The sequence below is a fragment of the Poecile atricapillus genome, chromosome W (genome assembly GCF_030490865.1).
Source record: "Poecile atricapillus isolate bPoeAtr1 chromosome W, bPoeAtr1.hap1, whole genome shotgun sequence".
Lineage (NCBI taxonomy): Eukaryota > Metazoa > Chordata > Aves > Passeriformes > Paridae > Poecile > Poecile atricapillus.
Window position 1 is genome coordinate 62510317 of NC_081288.1, and position 16557 is coordinate 62526873.

A 16557-nucleotide genomic window follows, 5' to 3' on the forward strand; every position below is an offset into this window, starting at 1 on the left:
TGCTGTACTTCTGTGCATATAATACCTTATCAAGATTTCCTGATGTTACCAAGGAAAAACTTTATGTTAAACATGAAGTTTTTCATCCTCATACAGAGGATGAAAGTGAATGGGATTCCCAGGATGGAACAATTAAGCTTTTGGCCTTCCATCTTTAGTGTAGAATACCTGAGAAATTTGGGGTCAGACCCACAAAGGCTTAGACACCTGCTTATCTTCATGTATAACTCATGCCTGCAGATCTTTGCAGCATTTGGCCCCTGACACAGTTGTTCCAGTACAGAATCCGCAGTGTAAAGCCTGGGGTGTGAACTTGTCCTTGCTGTAGTCAGTGGGACGTTCCCTGTGAGCAAAGTTAGTTTATGTGAGCCAGTAGAGCTGGCCTGTAAGGGCTAAAATAGCAAATTAGCTGCTCAGATATTGTGAACTTGAAAATACTGCCTTTCTCTAACTCCAGGTAAGAGAGAAAAAAGGTTCTTTGAATAACAGTTTTATGCTATTTTTCATTATTTTACTATTTACTGTGGTATTGTCTCAAGGCCCAAATGAGGTTCCTATTTAAGGTTTCTTTATACCACATTAAGCAAATGACCACTTCTTGGATTCTAACCATCTTCTGTATTTTTATATAGAGCTTTAACATCAAAACCTTGAAGCAGTATAGGCTGGATTGGGAACACTGCCACACTCAGTGGGATTGAATCCTAACACCAATTCCAGCACTGGTTTTGGCAAGAGTGATAGTTAAATCACTGTCTTTTGATTGGTGACACCTTCCACAGCAAGGCAGGTATTTGAAGTTTACACTGGGGCAGAAGTCATGATTTTGAACAGCTTTTATTTATGAAACAGGGGTGCTAGAGTGGGAAGACTTGTAGATGTTTTAGAAAATAGAAAGTGTCTACCAACTCGCTAAAATATAATATTTGTTTTATTTTATATTTACTGCAAAAAGAGCCACACAACATCAAGCAGATGATGAGGCTGTTGGGACACAAGCATTTGGTTGCTGCATCTGGTACAAGCATGGGATGACAGAATCATTGATCGGGATTAAATTTTAATATCTTGTCTTAATTTGCATTTCCCTATTACTGTTTGCTGTGTTTCAACCCTGTGGGTTTGGGATCTGACCAAAAGCCAATTGAAAGCTCAAACCATGAAAATCCCAGCATTTCTCTCTTCCCTCCAAAATATTGAGCAAAAATAAACATTCTTCATCCTGATCTTTCCCCTCACACATTTACCCACTGAAAAATGTCTGCTCCTCACAAAATAGGCATGAGTACCACAGAGTTGTTTGTGTCGTATTTAGAGGAGACTCTGGCCATAGCTTCTCCTTTGGTCACTCACAACAATGAAATGGGTGGGGGTGAGAGTGTCACTCTCGGAAGGAGAAGCACAGAACAAAAGGAGTAGCTGAAGCCTGAGTTCCTCATAGGAATGGCTTTGAATCTTTGTGTATGTGTGGGAAGAGCTTCCTTGATACCATCTGCTTGAAAAGAAAAAACAAATGAAGAACAGGGAACAGAACAGCTTATTGCCCTTGTACTCTGGAGACTTAGTGAAATGCAGGAATTGGCAATAGTATGGAACTGCAAGAAGGAAACAGACAGATGAACTGATGGTTCACCGTTTCTTTGCCCTGTAATTATTTTATGAAAAAATAACAGCAGCCCACCTAGCCATAAGGAGGGGGTTTTTTTTGGTGTCTGGAATAGAATTAGTCCCAATAGGATGGTGAAGCCTAGTTTAACAAAGCTGTGTAATAAGACAACCCAGTATGAGAAACTAGCACAAGCTGACAGGGTATTAATTTCTGTTTGAAATTGTTGAACTCACAGTTTTTATCTGCTAATGTGCAGAAAGCCATGGTTTACATTCCTGCCTGATCTGAGAAGTACATCTGTGATCATTCCTTTCCACATGCAGTGCCTGTGCAGAAAGAGCACTCCACCTGCTAGGAAATTCAAAACATGTAGTTCCACACAAGATTAAATTAAAATGTGTCAGGGCGAGAGACTAGGGTTAAGAAATGATGCTTTACTTTCTCCAGAACATAATTACAGGGAAGCAGTTGAGAACATTCGGATTAGGTTATCAACCAGCCTAATTTAAACACGGTCCCATCTTCGGACAATAAACAATGTACATGTGGTAGGCATGAGTCATCATTCTTGCAACAGTGTCTGGAGCTCCCTACTTTGCATTACATTAAAATGTAAATGAAAAATCTCTTTTTTCTTATAATGTGAATTCATGAGAGAGGTCACTTATAGACACTACTTAGATTAGCTTAGATCTTCTCTGAGGCTCTGAGATGCCAGCCACCTGTTGAGCTCTGGAGGTGTGATGCAGAAGGAAGGAGGGGGAGAACGGGAAGCTTTAGCCATTTTTTGAGGGTGTCTATCCTTCTCTTCCCATCTCGGAGTTGCTTCAGTCTTTGTCTTGGAGCCGCGGGTGCTGCAGCAGCGAGGGGCCGCCGGGTGCGCAGGTGAGCTCGAGGCTCTCTCTGGGAGCCAGGAGGGCTCACATCGCGCTGCCTGTCCGTGTGTCCGCTGGCGTCACGCCGTCTAAAAGCCACATTTCCACAACTCTAAAGGCGTGCACTTCCTCCAGCGTCTAAACTCCGGCTGCACGGCCAGCCCCTGCCTAGCCCGGGCTGGTTTAGTCTCCAGTGAGACGTGGGACAAACTCTGGGGCTGTTCTCAGGCGGAGGCCGGGATTCTCCCGGTGCTCCGTCCGTCCTTCCCGCCGGCAGCTGTGCGCGCACCTCCTTCCCGAACCGGGCAGGGCTCTTCCGTAAGGAATTTTCCTAAGGAGGCCCACAGCAGGCGGGCGTTCGGCCGCGGCTCCCCGGGCAAGCCCCGCCGGAGGCACCGGAGGACCCGGCGCCCGCGCTCTGCTCCCTCCGATGCTTGGAGAGGATTCCTTCTTAACAGGCTGCCGGATGGATGCTCGCAGAGTAATTTAAAACCACCGAATCGCTGTTTATTAATATAATGCTCTTAAAATCGAACGTACACTTAATCCCCGGTGCCATCGTAACGCCTGGGAGGGAGGGCGGCGTGCGGGAAGGGGGGGGGGGGAAGAAGAAGAAGAGGAGAGTGGGTCCGGGTCGTAGCCGGGCAGGGACCAGCGCCTGGCTGGGAGCCCTGGGGAAGCCGCAGAACTGTCGCCTCCTAGTCCGGCCGCCCGCTCGCTGGTGACAGAGCCCAGTCTGCCCAAGGGAAGCCGATCCTTGTGCCCCTCAGAGCGGCACCGCACGGCTCAGCTCCGGCCGCACCCGCCCTGCCAGCGCCCCCTTCCTCATCCATCCTCCCCCCGGCTCCGAAGGGCGGGCGGCGGCCACCGCAGAGGCGGCCCGGCAGTGCCGGCAGCGCGTCCCTCCCCGGGGAGCCCCGCAGGAGGAGCAGGGCAGGGAGAGGACAGGGGGACCGCCGAGCGCCCCGCGCCCCCGCCAGGTTTCACCTCCATCGGTGACGCCGCCAGCGCCACGTCCACCCCCATCCCCGGAGGGCGCCGCCGGGCTTTCCTGAGGTGAGTGGCCACCTCCGGGCGGCTCTGCCTGTCCCCGAGCCGGGACAGGGCTCCGCGCTGCGATGTCCCCGGCCGAACAGAACAGGAGCGCCGGCAGCGGGGAAGTTTCCGTGCGGGACAGCGGAGCCAGCGCGGCGAGAGGCGGAGCCGCCGCCCCGAAGCTCCAGCTGCTGTAGGGGACGCGTGTGGGAGCAGGGAGGCACCTGGAGAGCCAGCCTAGGTGGAACGAGAGCAACTGGTTGGAGCGGGGGCGGGGGCAGGAAGAGAGAAGGTGGAGAAGCAGGCGGGGACAGGAGGGGATGGGGGAGCCAGGGAAGGAGGTTGCAGCAGCAGCGGCAGCGGCAGCAGCAGCAGCAGCTGCTGCTCCTATGCATCGGTGCCTCCTCCCCCCGCTCGCCGGCTGAACCACTGTGCTCTGCTCTCCGAGGTCGGAGGTGCCGCCGCTGCCGTCCCTGGGCACAAGCCGGAGCCGCACTCTCCTTCGTGGATTCGCCGTGCGGCTGTCAGGAAAAGTGGCTGTGTGCGGGCAGCGACTTAGCGCAAGGTGAGGGCTGGTGTGTGTGTGCGGGTCGCGGGCTGCGCTGCTCCGTGCGCTGCCGGACATCTGCGGGCACTGTGCCCAGCTCCAGGAGCGGGGCAGAGTGCCCGGCCCGGCCCGGGTTGTGCTGTGCGGTGGCCGCCGTCGCTCCCCCGCGCAGCGCGGTGGCAGCAGCGCTCGGGAAACTTTGTGCGGTCCCCTTCGTGCGCAGGGAGCCGCGGCGAGTGCGCGCTGCGCTGCTGCTCGCCCCAACCCAGCGGCTGCCTGTGTCTGGGCTCGGAATCAGTGTTTATTTACAGGGCTCGGGCATTAATCACTCATGCCGTGGAAAGCTCATTAGCGGCGACTTGTTTCCATGACGACAGGACCCCTCTGAGCCTTCGAGGTTGTCTATTTGCCTGATTTTCTCTCTTTTCATATTTGTACTAGCACCGTGTTTTGTCACCGGGGACAAAAACAAGCAAATAAACCTTGAATGAGTGATCCTGTAGCCCCTCTTCCGCTTTTCCTCCAACGCTCAACGATTTCCCCAGACTTAATTGACGATATGTGGATGTAATTAAGCAAGTGTGAGAGTTACACAAGGTTTCTGAGTACTTGTTCTGCTGCATTACCTCATTTAGCTATAAAGCTCAAACTAAGATGTGTTCTGACTTGTCTCGTGTTCAGAGTAGTCCTGAGAGGTGTTAGTGCTAAAAACTGTGATTCTGATCTTTTTTGCTTGTATGCCATTTGGCAGCACAGAGCCCTTTGAGGAGATTCGTTTTGCAGTCTCTGATACAGCTGAGCTGGGAATTAGTGGTGACTTCCCCTCTAAGTTTGTTATCGCGTTGTAGTGTGACCTTGACAGGTCTCTTTAACTTCTTCCTACCCCACTGTTCTCAACAGAAGGAAATGTCACTAACTTGCACCTGTGCTCAGAGTTAATCCAGCAAAACACTTTATCTAAGATGGAGTACTGTTAAAATCGAGTATACTAGTGTGTTGCCCTCTGTTACGAGGAGAGAATATACATGATAAGTTCCTTTTCCTTAATGGTAGTGATAAAAATCCTCCTTTTTAACTCCAGTCTTTATTTAACATAGTACAGTCTTGCTGGCCTTCAAAAGGGTGAACTGTTAGCATCCAGCTGTAAACAGTGGTTCTAATGTCATTTTTTCCTGGTTAACTTTCCTGGGTTAACTTCATCAGAACAAGGTAAAAATGAGAGTCTTTAGCATTCTGAAATTTGTAGGATTATCCACTGTTATAAAGAGCACACCTCCAGTGAGAAGATGTAAGAGTAAGGGAAGAAAATGCTGTGAAACTGAATGACAGTCTTGATCACTTGCCTTAGCATTGCAACCTGAGAGGGACTTAAAAGCTCTTTTTAGAGAGAATGATCAAACATACACTTTTAACTTAACTATATGTTAGGTTAAACATCTGAAACTCCCCTGCAAATTTTCATGGTTTTGCAAGATACAGTTTAATATGTAGTGTTACGTTGAAAAGCATTGGGAGTGTGTACGGAATCTTTCGGAATATTCAGTTCTGAAATACTGCCTGAGAGACGTTCAGTTGTGACTGTTTCAGATTACAGGAGTAGGAAGTTATAATAGTGGGGGAACTTCTATATGAAGCATACATTCTTTCTTCTTTCTTGAAACACTCTTTCTGAGTGAATAAACTGTTATAACTCATGAGGAGTCTATCTTCAGCTCATTCCATCAAAGTACTAAAACATCTGCCTCATTCCAAATGCATTGGAGTAGGCAAATCACACTTCAGGCTTTTGCTGAAATACCCTAAAGGTATTTTTACTGAAATACCCCTATGACTTGTGACCTTGAATTTTGTATTCTATATTTTAGCAACTCAGTAGTGAGATACCTGTCTGAAAATATTTCTTGTGATTTGAGGACCATTACCCGCCCCTAGTTACCAGTGAAATAATTTTATGACAATCCCATTAATAGAAAAAAAAAAAAAAAGAAAGAACAGAAATATTACTTTTTGTCTTGTCTCCTTTGGATGTCATTGACCTAAATTTCCTTGCTGAATAACTAAATTTTTACTACTTAGTGCTATACAGTCAATACAAGTAGAGAGAAAGCGATACAGGTTTTGCTGTGCGTCCTCTGTAAAGCTCAGCCTTTTATTATTGGTGGTAGTAAGAGCAGCAGATATTCCAGTTCATTTTCAGACCCTAGGTACCATGAGGGGGTAAAAAAAATTTCTTAGCTTAATATTTTAAGAGTGGTAGCAAGAAAGATAACTTGTAACAAGCTTTTATTATTTTTATAGATATTTTCAGAACAATAATCACTTTAGTTTGTGAGAAGATACCTGAGTATGTAAAGCTGTCACTGATAAAGGGGTTTTGTTTGAGGGAGTGGGGAAAAAAGTACACAGACATGAAGGCTAAGTCTATAAATATGGATAATAATATTGGTTTGCTCTGTGTTTTACTCAACATTATACCAAAGTAACTTGGATATAATATATGCTGGTTTTATAAACAGAAGCGCTTCTAATGGTGTTCATATTCAAGATACCTCAAACTGGTCAACCAGCCTATTGCTCAAATTTTGCTGTCATGTGGAAATAGACTTAATATTCTTTGTTTCTCTGGTGTTGGAAGTCCCACACCTGGGATGAATGATACTGGACCGGTATTTAGAGGAGGTGGCAGAGTTCCTTTCTCTGTAACTGATGTACTCGGGAAAAGTCATTTTATCCCTCTGTTTTAACTTTTTCATATCACCATTAATCATCATCCAGTGTTGCTTATTTGGAGTGTGGAGTTTTGCTGTGTGCCTATATTGTGCCCAGAAAGATCTCTGGAGAAGCAGTAAAATGTTAGTGCAGCACAATAACAAAGGGGAGCCAAGATTTTTCCTGTCTCAGTCCTAGGTCACTGGCATCTGTACACCAGTGGGATTGTTGGAGATCAGTGTGAAGATGTTGTGGAGGAATTGCTTCCAGTGCTAGTTCCTTAACATTCATCTTGCTGAATATATTTTAGGGAAATAGATTTCAGAGAAAAAGTTCACAGGGTATGTACTCCAAGGACTTGAAAATAAAGAATGGCTCATCACTGCATTTCCTCTTTGCTGTCAGGTTGAATGTACTGGATTTTCTGGGTGGAAAAATAAGTCCATTATGAATTTAAAATAGGCATACTGGCAGCAAGGGGCTCGTGAAGGGCAGAGATCAGCACTAAATATCCAAAGTGAAATTTTTAATTTTTTTCTATATTTTTAGGAGAGGGTTGAGCAGGTGAGTTTCCAGGTATACTTTCTGAGCTTATAAAATGCACAACCTCATTTGAAAGGAGTGAGTAATGGTGTTAGGAAGGTATGAGAGATGTTTCTGTTATTCCAGTTGGGTGCTCAGTTATGTTCTTCATAAGCTGCTATAAAGGGTTTATACCTCAAATGGTGGTGTACTTGATTTAGCTATAGGGTTTTTAGTTTGGTCTTAATTTCAAAATCACCCTAATAATCTTTCTGATAAACCAATCTTTTAGATTGAGGCAGGATTGTTTTGTATGAAGGGTTTGCAGATGAAAAACTGACTTTTAAAATGGTATCTCTTCTATATGGTAGACTTACTTCTGCTTTTTATCAGAATTCCATGGCCAAACTTAAGATAAAACAAAAACTATATTTTTACATACCAGTGGTAATGTAAATCTCTCCTGTTTCTGTCATTTTATTCTTTTAAAAAGTGAAACTTATTAAACGTGAAGATGTAGAAAAGCTCCTTTCTAGCCTTTCACTTACTCGCCATATTTTTAATGAACAAAGTATAATAATTTAAAAACTACTTAGGCTTTTAAGGCCCATGTTTGAAACAACCCAAATAAATCTGTGTTTTAAAAAATGCATTCTGGAGAGATGCCTCCCCCCCGTCTCTGAGGTGCCTGATTACACACATGCAAATTCACATGCTCAAACTCCCTAGCCATTTTGGAATTTTTGGACCTGGGTGTGTTTTCTACTTATAAAATAGAGATGTCAACTCAAATTTCTTAGAAATTCAAGTTCTTCCCATACCTGTATCACTCAGAGGAGTGTTGGATTCAGCAGCACCTCAGCCATGAGATGCTGCTGCTGCTCTGCCTTTTACCTTCAGCTGCCTGGATGGGCTGGCAGGGGGAAGGAGCCGAGGAGTGGATTTGGGATTTTCTCTGGGGATAAGGCAGGGAGAGGCCTCCCCTCTGCGTGTGTTGGAGCCCTCCTGCTTCTCCTGTGGGAGTCTCTTGATTTGTAGGCTGACCGTCCCACACCAGTGAAGCTTAGCAGGCCCTCCCAATTTTCTCGCTTTATGCCAAGATGTCTCATGTTGCAGACAGGGAGTCTGTTCCTGCTCTGTTTGGAGGCAAGGGCAGAATTCTCACCAATTTCCATAGGAACAAGATGTATTCCTAAACATACTTCAGTAGCTAGAAAGAAACTTCCTAATAAAGAACCAGAGTCATATAACACAGAACATGAAGCATTGTTCTGAGCTTCACTTCAGAGCTCTTAGCAGTAACATGTCTGCAAGACCAAGCACTGCAAACAGCAAATCTCAGGGCATTCCTTGGAGCATTGTAAAGGATTATCCACTCTCATTCAGCCCAGAGAAACAACTGAGGCTTCAGCATGTTACTGATAAAATATTGTTTATTCTAATGGATGCCATTTTGAGCCCCTTAGGTCATATCAGGAGTGGAACTCAAGGAGCAGCAAAGTGCGATGTAGTAGCTGTGGTACAAAGGATTTTCTACATCAAGCAGAAAGGGCAGTGGGATTTCAATTTACCTGAACAAGCAAAATGCCATCTCCCACACTGATGTGGGAGACTTTTGGAAGCTACTAAGGAAAACTTTGGAATGCAATTCTGCTGCTATCAGTTGTCATACTCTAGCCAGATTGGTTCCTAACTAAAACTTTTCTTTCGTCTTTATTTGGATGTTATTGTTTTTAGGTGGAGATGTTCCAGCCCTCATTTTACTGACATTCCTGTATTGCTTTTTCACCAGCAGTGAATCCTTTACAGTTACAGGCTTTCTCTTTAAGAGGAGTCAAAATGAATCACCTAAAGCTTGTTGGAAGCAAGGATTTCCAAATGTACCTCATAGATATCTGCAATTCTTTTCTTTCCCAAATCCATGTATTCCATTCATTTTGCCACTAGAAAGGCACTGTTCCAAATGGAGCTCTATTCCAAATAGAGCTGTCAGGGTGCAAGGGAGTGGTGAAAAGATACAGATCAGTGCTTTTGCCATTTGTGTTGCATTCCCATACATGAGAGCCTCAGGGCTCTTTTTTCACACAATTTTCAGCTTGTGGTAGTCAGAGTATCATTTTCTCTGGTTATCTCCCATCTTGGACTGGTTTTTTTTTTGTGTGTTGAATGTTTGTGAAAATGCTTTTTTTTTTCCCCTTTGGTGTCTTAACAGTACCAACATTTGTTAAATTCTTCTTTACTTAGTCCCCTGCCCAATAGTTATACACTTATTAAAATTTAAGGAACATTTTGACTTGTAAAGCCTGTAGCATACATACTTTCCCTTATGTCACTTTCCAGGTAATTACTATTTTAACATTTGAACATATAGACAAAAGTCTAGAGAGAGAGACTTTTCCAAGGAAATTGCATACACTTTATCTTGAATGGCAAATATAAGTGTTCGATATGCATTAAAATCCAGGGTTAAGCTTGGGTTCTTTGTTCATGTCTTGTTTTTTTCAGTATGATCATTACATATGATTGGACAGAGGGCTGACAAGATAATAACCAAGCTTCCTATCAGCAAGACACAAAGCATTTCTATTTCCATTTCATATCCCAAAAAGCACAGGTTGAAAACAGGACTGCTTGAATAATTTACTTGAAAGCTGTGGCCCAAAATTTCACAGTCCTGAAGAACTTTTTGTCCCAAAGTGGGGAGTTGTCAAGCATGTGTAAATTGAAATAATTGAAACTGATTAATTGGTTTAATTTCTATTAATTAATTTAATTTCTAATACTTTCGAATAATTTATTTTCTATCTTGTCATGAAAACAAGACATTCATTCTTCTAACATTCATATTGTCAGTTAAAATCCCCTTACAGATTAGTGGTGAAGGAGCCCTGACCTGAATAAAACACCGGTGCAGTATCTGGCATCTTGAGAGACAGACAGTATCACAGATAGACAGGGCAGGAATATAAAAGTCATGGCAGGAATCAGTGAGTGACTGCTCTCAGTACCGAAACCATTCTTCAGAGGCAAGTTCAGTATAATGCTCATTACCCTGTTTAATTGTGTGGAGTTCTAAGAGTAATTCATTGTGATTTTGCTGTAAAGTGTTGTGATGTGGCAACATTTTGTTGATTAAGATATTGCTGGAAATTAATTTTGAGATACTATTGGCAGGGATTTAGAAACCTGGACCGCAGCCAGGAAGTGAACAATCATTGGAGCCAGCTCTACAAGGAGATTCTTTACACACACAATGGAGATTTTTTTATTATTATTTTGTGTTGCAGCCCCTCTCATCCCTGTTTGGGCAAGTGTGTGAATTCTTGTGAGAAATGATGTCAGGGGCTGGCAGAGGGATTGCTGTAGTGCAGGGACACAGGCCAGGGCAGTGGCACTGAGCAACGTCCTGACCCCCAGCCTCTTCAGGGCAGGTGGTGAATGGAAAGAGTCCCGTGGCCTTGGTGATGTTCTTCTTCCCTGTGGGTTTTGACAAGCAGTTCCACTGCTGGAAGAGCAGCAGAGTGCACAAATCACTGTGCTCACCTCTGCTGCAAAGATCCCATTTCTCTTCTTCCTTTTCACTGTTCATCTCCCAGCTAGGGTCAGTCAAAGGCAGCTCCTTGAAACTCCTGAGGGTTTACCTCAGAAACAAATTTTACATAAGAAACCAGCTCATGTTGTACATTGCTGGTGATAATTGCTTTTTAGGAGCCTCACACATAGAACTATATTGTTAAATTACAAGCTTGTCTTGCAACAATTTGCCTTTGTTTTGGAGCAGAAGGGGACAAGTGAAGAATTACTGAACAGAGCTCAAATACATCTTTAATATGAAATAACTGTTTTCAAGACAGGTATCCTACTTTTGCAAGTCCATGGGCAGATTCTTATTTATTTGAATGGGAGCAGGGTCCCATGTACCTGAGGGCTGCTATTGTTAAAGTAAACCCTTGCTGAGTCCTCTCTGCTTGAATTGGGATGCACTCCTGGACAGTAAGCTAAACATAACAATGAGAAATTAATGAGGAAGGGATTTGGCAGCAGTGGTACTACTTTTGCATTTCTGCTCTTTATCACTGGGGCCATGGTCTCATTGCAGCCACAGAGACATGGTGGGAATACAGTCATGGATGGCTACATTCCTTCTAGGAAAGCCAGGGCAGCAAGGCAGGGTGGTGGAGCTGCTGTTTATGTGAGAGAGCAGCTGGAATGTGTTGAGCTTTGCCAAGAGCTTATGGGTGTGTGAGGGTGACAGAGCACGGGAACTAGCTTCACAGAGAGGCTTTGCAGTCTCCTTTTCTGGAGAGTTTCCAAACCCACCTGGATGCAGTCCTGTGGAACTTGATGCAGGTGACCCTTGAGCAGGGTGATTGGGCTGGATGATCTCCAGAGGTCCCTGCCAGCCCCATCCACTCCCTGTTTCTGTGATTAGATTTCCACACTTTTGTGCCATGCACTTCATTAATTCAGTCTTTGTTAGACAGTCTCCTCTTTCTCATAGTAACACATTAATAGCAGGGAAAGTTCTATCCATCATTAGTCATTTAAGCCCTAAGGCCAGAATCTGAAGTTTGCTGGTTTTTTTTCCCTATAATCTATTGGACAAGAGAGAAGTAAATATGGATCTACATGCACACATAGCTCTCCTTAAAATTAATTTGCATCACCTGTGTTCATTTTTTGCTTCTCTACTGGTTTGCTCTCTCTGTGATTAGAGTTGCAAGAAGGTTAATGCTGATGGCAAAGTTTAGTTCAGTTTTCAACCTTTATTGCTATCCCCTAACTCCACGTCTCCCTAAATCTTCTGAGTTTGGACTGCTGTGGGAAATTTTCAGTAGCATGAACATGAGTTCTAGTGACTGAGAACTATTAAGAATACAATTTATTCCTTTGTGTTGAAGCTAAGTAACATTGCTCCAAACTTACTGCAGAAATGGAAATGAAATACAGAGTGAACACGCTCACAAGGCTTCACAGTTTGAAACATTTAAGGCATTATTTTTCTCTTTTTATCACTGAAATTTATTCCAGTAGTGTTAAACCAATGGGTAATTATGGAGGAACCTTAGAGCCTCAAGCCAGAGCTCCCACCATGGTTTTCAGGAGCAGCCTGTACTGTGTCTGTGCCATAGAAAGCCCCAGTCATAGCTCTTGGTGCCAGTTGTTTTTCAAGGAAAGATAAAAGAGGAACAATATTCTCAAGGAAGTCAACACTTTTCTTAAGCAGGATGCGTTTATGTTACTGTGTTATGTTACTATGTTTTTTGATAATTAGGCACAGAAAGAAAGTATGGTTTTTGCTACCTCCTGTATATTACAACAAACAGTTAAAAACCCTGTATGAAATCAATAATGCAAATGAAACTGTAGTGCAATCACTCACCATGATCAAAGCTAAAGTTTCTTCTTAGTTTCTGAATTTGTTCTGCCTTCCCTGTTCCGTGTTGTCAGCCCTGTATCCTTTCTTGGGCGGGCTTAGGCAAGCAAATGGAAATCTTGTAATTTGCTTTAGTTACCAGGGTTGGGACTGACTGTGTTTTGCAGTTTACTGCTGGCATGGGCTGGCTGCCCAGCAGCTGGCAACAAACTTCCAAATGAGCTCAGCTTCTATCTCAGAAGTATTTGTTGGAGTCTTCTTCCTCTTCAAGTCTTCCATGGGAAGTGGTGCTGGGGCTGGTAGCAATGATTTTGTTTCAGGCAGTACTGATCAGAACTTGGAAAATAATTTTCCTGTTCCATGAGCCTAATTCCTCTTTCCTTTGCCTTTTCCTTTCTTCTTCCTTTCTGCCTGGCATGATGTAAATGTTCTGGTGTTTTAGTTTCAAGCATCAAAACCAAACAAATGTTTAGCCCGTTTAAACATTAATTTCTTTGCTAATTTTCTTCCAATTCAGCTGCCAAAAAAGCAAAAAACGCCTGTCAATAACCCTTATGGAGAATTTGTATCTGGCACAGAGCAGCCCTCCACAAGAACATGTTTTCTTCTGTGAATTGAGATGCTGTGCACAGATATGATCAATTTGTTTCCAGAGCCATCATCATCACAAGCCCTTAGAAATCCTATGCTCTTGGACAAGAGCATTTTCCATGATTGAACAGCCACAGACTTAGAGTTTGAAGAGTTTAGGAAACCACTAAAAGAACCCCAAAGCTTGGTTGAAGGGAGTGGATTACCTGTGTCCTTTTCTTGAAAACAAAGCTGAGACATGGTCCTCAAGGAATTTGGTATTTTCAGTTCTTAAGCCCATAACGGCTTAAGAATCACATTTTTTTTAATCCTCTTTCAATAAGTGTAAAGAGTATTTAGTGATAAATACCTCTTGGGTTATAAGGTGAAATTATCTTGCATGTTGTTTCTGTATCCAAGCTGAATGCAATCCATCAGAATGATGGTTTTAGTCATTTGCAGGAAGAAAGATGTAACCAAAATTGAGTTTTCTAGCTATGAGTAGCAAAGCAGACCCAGTAAAGCGAGCAGCATGCTCTACTGCTTGCTACTGCTAGCAAATGTAATGATACACCAAAAACAAACACAGTCACCCAGCAAGTATTCATAGCAAGGATTCAAAAATACAGAGCCTGAATTTTGAGGTACTAAATTACAATGGATGTAATGGGAATTAATTGGGATGTCAGTTTCTCCAGTCTTCCTTCTCCTGTGAATAGGATCTGGGATTTCCAGCAAGGCTAAGCAGAAAGCCCAGTGCCTTAAAATATGTAAACCAGCACCTAAACCTGAAGTTTGTTTTGTCACAAGAGTGAATGATCTCTGCAAATGTACTGATATGAGTAGTTAGGAGCAGTTCTGGCACATCAGAAGGAAGAAATAATGTTTGAAGAACATACTGTTTTAAGACAGAAGTAGTAAAGTGCCACTTGAAATTTAAAGAAATAAATTCTTCTTCATGGTCTGACTGTTTTAGTGGTGTGATGTGGCAGCTTTTAGTCAAAGATGAAGGTCATCAGAACACAAACCCTTCGTTGCTTTGCACCATATAAAGCACAGTGCAACAGAAGGTAAAGCTATCAAAACACAAGTGATCAGCAGATCCAGTAAGGCATAAATATCTATACAATGTTAGGTTCTTTAAAAAGAAAAGTGAGATATCATTTCTGTTTCATTGTGACAGCAAAAGGGAATAGCTGTGTTCCTATAAACAATTTAATGACTGGTGTGATTCTTGGGTCGGCCATGACCCAGGAGAAGGGTGAAGGAATGAATGTTTGGGTCAGTTAAGCATCCTTCTAGCTTGTTACTATTGCCTGGGCTAGGTATTTGTGGAGGAAGGCCAGTCCTCGGAAGGGCTTCCACCTTGGAGATCTGTTCCCTGGGATAAAACAAAACTACTTAGTCATGGTGATTAAGCTGTGGAGCCCTTCCTGCTTCAGCACCCCATGTTATCTCCTTGTAAACTATTGGTCATTTTATCCCTGTCTTAAACCATTGGTCCTTTTCCCAATTCTCCCCTTCCTATAAAACCCCAGCTTTTGCCCAGTTCAGGGGAAGACTGTCACTGGCCCCCTTTGCTGAAGCCTGCCCAGAAAGGACTCTGTGGAATGCTACATGGCCTCCCGTCTCTCGTCCACGCGTCAGCTGGGGTAACCCATGAGCTGACCACTACAAGAGCTGAAATCACATCTAAAAGAGCTAATCACTTGAAGCCTCAGGCTGAGCTCATAGGGATTACCCCCAGCTGAAAACTGCCTGAGACCCCTGGACAGCCATTCCTTGTGTGACCCCTGTCCAGGAAGTGTGTGGCGGCAGCTGGGGATTGGACAGACCCCCAGAACCAGCCACCAACAGGTTATTTTATTATCTAAGTATGGGGAAATTGTATTTCTCCAGTTATACCCTCTCAGCTTCTGGCTGGCTGCCTCACAGGTACGTTCTGTCTGGCAGCAGAGTCACAGTTTTGTGTTTAATAGCTACTGGTGGAAGTTTTTATCCATAGAATTTTCCTAATTGTTCTTGAAAGATAAGCAACCTTCTGTCATAAAGAGAACTGTGTGGGAAAACCACCTCCTTTTGTTGTTTTTCATAGTCCTATTTGATAATTCTTGTATTATGAGAAGTGATGCAGGATTGCTGTCTATTTAGGTTGTCAATGCTGCTTGTAAATTTTTGTAGACTTTTATCAAATTCCTTCCCAGCTGAGTCTTCCTAGTCATTTCAAATGCTTTACATACAGAAAACATTTTGCAGCTCTTACTATCTTCGTCATGCCTGATCCCTTTCCAGCTCTAGAGATGTACAAAAATCATGCCATGGTATAATGAGCTTTTCTTTCCACCCCTCCCCACGCCTTTTTTTTTTCCCTCATCAGTTTCTGAAATGCTATCTGCTACTGAGTACTAAATCACTATCTGCATAGAATTGATGTGCATAATTTCATTATAGCTTTCCTAGCTCTCTAAGATGCAGTAGCCTCCCCAGTGCTGAGAGAAAGTAATTTCCTTCCTTTACTTTGCATTTACCAGCATGAATTTAATTTACTGTTATCACCCTCAGCTCCTCAGTGAGTGGTGGATCCTGTTAGAATAATTTCTGGGTGAAGGCAAGGAAGTGTTCTCCAAGCTGTGGATGCTTTGAGGAGGGAGTCAGCTCAGTGTAAGAGAAAGTGTGTCTTGGGACTTGTAGTTTTGAGGAATTGGAATGCCTAAATTCTCTGAAGTAAAGTGGGTCAAGAAATTCTGTTAAGCCTGTGCAGTTCTTTGCCATCTGGCACAGAGTCTTTGAAGGACTGAATGGGCAAAGCTTGACAGTAGCAGAGGGAATATGAACTGCTTTACTAGTTTTCAGCATCAAGTTCAGCAGTGGGACAGGAAAAGTGACCTGGAATCACAAAAAAAAAAAAAAATACAGAGGTTGGTTTTCACTAGAAATCCCTTAACTTAGAAACAGCATCTTGATGGCAGGATGACAACTATGGTACGTGATCCACTGACAGCAGAGACATTGATTCCCTACATGCACTCTGATCATCAGGATTCTGTCGATGTTTGGCATTTCTCAGGTGGCAGCACTGAAGCTCTTTTCCACTGTGGCATTGTGCTGTGCTCCTTTCACAGGTCTAAAGTGTCTGTGACAGAAATGGCTCTTGCTTTTTGCTCCCTGTGTAGTGTTTTGATCAGCAGTAGGAATTGGGCTCCTTGGTGATGAGAGAAGGGACCTTCAACACGATCAGATTTCCAATGTTTATTCAGGCTGCTTTAAAACTTTGTGTTCTCAGGGATGCAGTAGTTCCTCATATAAAAGATTC

The 16557-nt window shown here is 43.6% G+C and overlaps 1 protein-coding gene across 1 annotated transcript in view; it reads left to right on the forward strand.

The window, feature by feature from the left end:
• The first annotated feature begins 4063 nt into the window (after positions 1-4063).
• LOC131591997 (protein shisa-like-1) overlaps positions 4064-16557 on the forward strand; it is a 79719-nt gene continuing 67225 nt past the window's right edge. Inside the window, exon 1 of the mRNA XM_058863184.1 lies at positions 4064-4084. The gene's annotated coding sequence lies outside the window, so the exon portion shown is untranslated. The remainder of the gene's footprint in view (positions 4085-16557) is intronic.